At 29.5% G+C, this 5,621-nt stretch overlaps 1 long non-coding RNA gene across 1 annotated transcript; it reads left to right on the top strand.

Annotated features, from left to right (window-relative positions):
- The first annotated feature begins 936 nt into the window (after positions 1 to 936).
- Positions 937 to 2,255, top strand: LOC102626743 (uncharacterized). Its single transcript, XR_001509226.3, has 2 exons — positions 937 to 1,263; positions 1,644 to 2,255. It is a non-coding gene; the product is annotated as an uncharacterized LOC102626743 (long non-coding RNA).
- Positions 2,256 to 5,621: the final 3,366 nt, after the last annotated feature.

The raw sequence follows: 5,621 nt of genomic DNA, 5'->3' as shown, positions 1-5,621 counted from the left end.
TGATTTTTATTCGTCATATACCGTCTATTTTACAATGAGATAAATACACAAGCTATTATAACAATTACAAGAGAAAGTCAGACGAAAATAAATAAAGGAGGATAGTAGTTGTCTGGTGGGAGGAAAATAAATGAAGGAGGGTAGTAGTTATCTAATGGGGTCGGTGACAATTATTATGTCTATTTTAAAAATCATCATTGCATGTCAAAAGTCATCATTTCATGTCATCATTGCATTTTTGCATGTGCTCTGTAATTATGCTTGCCTGCCAATATATAATAAGCTTAAATAATTATTGTTAAGTAATCGTCATGAACAATAGTGATTGACTTAAACTTTTGAAGGTTTCCGAGAATTTATTACTAAAACGATAAAATCGATTATGCATGGATTGGTTAATGAAATAAAGGGAAATTGTCATTTTTCCATCAAAATTTTTACTTATGTTCTAAAATTCAAACAGGTCTCTCAAATTATCACCTGTCCATTTAATAAATTTGGAATATTTATCACTAAACCACGTTTTGATTAACTCCGTAAGAATATTTTAAGGAATTCTTACAGAAAGACCACTAATTACGTCCTTGGAAAACTAATTAATTAGCCTTTTGCTTCAGCATAAAATAACTAACGGAAAAGTGGTTCGATAATAAACATTTTAAGACTTAAACAGACTGGTAATAGTCTAGGAAATTTGTGTCTAATTTTTAACCGTCCTTTCACTAAACCTCTAGCTTCTCAACAATTTGATTGTCGTCTTGGCAAGTTGGCATGATCGACATCCATGCTCCAACTTGAGGGGGAGTATTGGCCGGCAAGCATAATAATTACAAAGTACATGAAAAAATGCAATGATGACATCAATGATGACTTTTGACATGCAATTTTGATTTTTGAAATAGACATAATAATTGCCACCAACCCCATTAAAACTCTACTACCCTCCATTTATTTTCCTCTCACCAGACAACTACTACTCTTCTTCATTTATTTTCATTTGACTTTCTCTTTTAATTGTTATAATAGCTTGTATATTTATATCGTTGTAAAATAGACAGTATATGGCGAATAAAAATCATTTCCTTTCCTTTGGCTTTTTAATATTATACTTGCATTCTTTGGAACAAGTCTTACCCTTGATGATGAGAATGGGAAAATATGTTATATGGTTGAAGCAATTGGGCTTACGATTACACACTCGGAGACACCCAAGAAACGGAAATGGCCATCTTCAACGGATTCCAGGAATATTTTGTCGTCCAGGTCAGTTGACTTGAATCCTGATATAATGTACCTTTGTTTTTTTGGGAATTTGTCGCAGTCTTACAACTATAAATGTATGATAATATATTGTCTACTGAGAGTCAGGATTATTGATAGTACAACCTAGAGATCTGACGAGCATGGCTCAGGAATCCGCACCTACAAGAGACGAGATCATTAACCTATTTAATAAACTCACGCTCTCAACATTTATGGTGTGAGTCCCAATTCCCACCAGTGTGTAGCCCATTGGTGATACCATATACTACAAGTAATTGAAAAAAAAAAAAAAATTTGGAACCTTATGTGTGTGCGTGTGTATTCAAACTTCCTAATGCTGTCTGCTGATGCATGTACATGTATTTGCATATTTTATATAGGTTCTCTTGTGGGCACAGCTACTGGAGGTTCGCTGGTTTAATGTCATGGGGAAGATAGAGACTAAAATTCTTTATCCTCAAACAAATTATAAAGCTTACCTTGTGTTCAAATTTTCCGGACCTAGAGATGGTTTCGATGGAAGAATCTTTGAGTCAAAAATATTATTTTGAGGGAAGGGAGAATGATTGTCAGAGCTGCGAGGTGAATATTCTCGAGATTCATTAGGAAGAAACTACGGATGGATGGAAATTGAGTTAGGGCAGTTTTGAATGAGCACGAAGATCATAGGACTGTGGCTTGTCGACTATGTGATTATGATTCAGGTATTAGGAAAAGTGGGATTATCATTGAAGGCATTGAGTTCAGGCCTCAGGTTCTGGTTGAATAATTAATTATGCTGTAGTTAAAGGTAATTGATGACGTTGAAGTTAGTGAGTTTTTATCATTTTAATTAACAAGGAATAATGGTGCACATATATTGTGGAGATATATAATTTGCATCCCGTATTATGCAAAGAAATGACTTATTTTTCATGGATAAGTGGTGTAATATTGTTATGGTTGGAGTTATATTACTCTAATTAATATTCTGAACACTCATTTATTGTTTATACTTATTTTTTAAAATTAAAAATCAAAATTTTACTGTGATTTTCTTTTCTCTCCTTTTTTTGTGTCATGCGCATGTGGCTTTACGAAAAAATGAGTTGTATCTTATTTGTGATTTAGCAAGATGGTATCACAAAAACACCAAAATCCCCCCCCCCCCCCCCCCCCAACCAAAATAAAAGTTTGCTTTGGCTCATTTCAATCACTATTTAGGAAAAAAATTAAAGAAATTCCCGGACAATGAGTTCTTGATGCGTAGCACAAATGTGACAATGAGTTTTAAAAATGAAATTGGCAGACTAGTTTGATGAGTGCTGCAACATATTTGCATAAATGATATTGTGATTGGAAAGAAAAAAAAATTGATAATTTGTTGGAGATTATGGTGGGTAAAGAATAACGCATAGTGTTTGAAATGAGATGAGTGACAAGGGATAATATTGTATCTCACTATGCTTTTGTTTTCCATCCAATTATTTAAAAGGTGGGATGATATATGTATTTCTATAATTTGGTTTAAGGACATTTATGTAATATAATATTTTACAAAACTAAGAGCTTTCGGGTAAATTTTAGAGTGCATATAAACATTATATTAATGATGGAAAATAATGGCAAGAACATTTAAGATGGGGAAAGTTTTGATTGGTGATAAATTACGTATCCAAATTATGCAAGTATGTATCATCATTATTTTACAAAAAGCGAAGACTTCATTTCCAGCTAAGCTTGATAGTTTGTAATATAATTTAAAAATTACGCATTTCTTTATTTTTCATTAGGTGGAATATCCTTTTGCTTTATTTTTAAATTTTATTATTTTTTTGAAATTGTATATATGTCAAAGTGGAAAGTTTTTTTTTTAATTATATGAGACTATTTTTCAAGAGTACAACTCATATTACATGAGATTACAATTGATATTTACAAATCAGACTAAGACTAGTTTACATCAATTCTTATGAAGCACTGTCCAGATTTTTACTTTCTTTAATATTCAAGGAACGTCTACTCCACTGACATTTCGAAAGGGAGAAGATTGTCTTCACTCAAATTGAGGAAGAAAATTAAACCCCCACAATACATTGTGGGGGCGAATCCATGACCTCACACTTGTGAGGTTTGTGTTCTAACCTAGGGTAAAGCCTAGTGGCTCCAAAGTGGAAAGTTTCGATAATAAATCATTGAGCTTTTTTACCTTCTATTTTTACAGAAGTTAGATAAGTTGCTCTCATATTGACTTTTTTTCCCTTTTTTATATTTCAGATTTTTAAGTTTAAATAGTATTTAATTGTTATTATTCTATGCAGTAGTATTTTTTTAATAAAAATTGTATAAATTTTTTATTACCAACATTTGACTTGGGCAACATATTTGTAGCTTGGCAAATAGTTAGGGCTGGCAAAATAGGTGATTGGGTCGTGTTCGTATTGTGTCAAATTTAGGTTGACTCAAACACGACCTATTTAATAATCGTGTCAAAATATTCAGATCCAAACCTGACAAAAAAATAAATGGGTTACGCAATAACCCATTCAATATCTATATATTTAATACATGTTACACACACACACACACGCATACGCATACGCACCCACACACACACAAACACTCCAAAATATTACACATTTACACTGTTAAAGATTTTAATTATATATATGTAAATAATACTATATATTAATATCATAAAATATACATGTGTACCAATATTTTACACACTTACACTATTAAAGTTTTAAATCTATATAAAATTTTATAAATAAAATACTGTGTATATATATATATCCTTCTAAAAAAAATAAAAAGAGATAATCATATCTAATATTTGAGTTTTAATGACAACAACCTAGAAATTAATTTAAAAAAGAAAATCTAATCATGTCATTAGTCAGGTAAATGAGTGAAAAGCTTTAACTCTAATCCGATAGGAAAAAAATGTGTTAACTTGGACTCAGCTCATTTAATAATCGTGTTAAAATTTGACGACCCATAACCATTTATTCGTGTCGTCTTCATGTTGGGTAATCCGATCGTGTCAAATTTTGCTAGCTCTAACTATTCTGTTGGAAAAAGTGGTTGGAGTAGTAAATTAGAATAAAAAATTGAAAATGAAACAAAAATTTAAAAAAATGACATAAAACATGTAAATTGACATTAAGTGTGAAATGAAACAAAAAATTTATAAACCACACATAGGATTACTAAATTGAAGGAAAAAGTGGTAAATTAATGTTAGAGTAGTAAATAGGAACAAGAAATTGTAAACAACAAAAACTTAGAAAAATGACACAAAACTTATAAATTGACATTAAGTGTGAAATAAAACAAAACATTTGCAAACCACACATAGGACTAGTAAATTGAAGGAAAAAGAGGTAAATTAATATTGGAGTTGTAAATTTAAATAAAAAATTGTAAATAAGACAAAAACTTATAAAAATGACATAAAACTTGTAAATTGACATCAAATGTGAAATATAACAAAAAAATTATAAACCACACATAGGACTAGAAAATTGAAGGAAAACGTGGTAAATTAATGTTGGAGTAGTAAATAGGAACAAAAAATTATAAATAAGACAAAAACTTACAAAAATGACATAAAACTTATAAATTGACATCAAGTGTGAAATGGAACAAAAAATTTATAAACCACATATAGGACTAGTAAATTGAAGGAAAAAGTGGTAAATTAATATTGGAGTGGTAAATAGGAACAAAAAAATTATAAATAAAACAAAAACTTAGAAAAATGACACAAAACATGTAAATTGACATTAAGTGTGAAATTAAATAAAAAATTTACAAATCCCACATAAGAGTGGTAAATTGATGGGAAAAGAAGTAAATTAATATTGGAGTTGTAAATTTGAATAAGAGATTGTAAACAAGACAAAAACTTAGAAAAATAACATAAAACTTGTAAATTGATATTAAGTGTGAAATAGAACAAAAAATTTATAAACCACAAATAAGATTTGTAAATTTAAGGAAAAAGTGCTAAATTAATGTTGCAATGGTAAATTGGTCTTCGAAATTGTGAACAAAACAAAAATCTAGAAAAATGACATAAAACTTGTAAATTAACATTAAATGTCAAATAACACATTAATTTTATAAATCATATATTAAACTAGTAAATATAACCTGCAACTTGCGCAGAAAATGATAATTATCTGTTACTTAAGTAATAGGTTACCTATTTATTTAGAATTAGTGGTGGAGTTTTTTCATTCAAATCTAACGGTCCATATCCATTATGGCATTGATGCTGTAATTTTAATTACGGCACCATAGAATGACAAAATAATAATAATAATAATAATAATAATAATAATGTAATCCTCACTATTAATAGGCATTAAATA

This window comes from Citrus sinensis, chromosome 9 (assembly GCF_022201045.2).
Source record: "Citrus sinensis cultivar Valencia sweet orange chromosome 9, DVS_A1.0, whole genome shotgun sequence".
Classification (NCBI taxonomy): domain Eukaryota; kingdom Viridiplantae; phylum Streptophyta; class Magnoliopsida; order Sapindales; family Rutaceae; genus Citrus; species Citrus sinensis.
The sequence above is the reverse complement of the archived record's forward strand: the minus strand, read 5'-3'. Positions and strand labels throughout refer to the sequence as shown.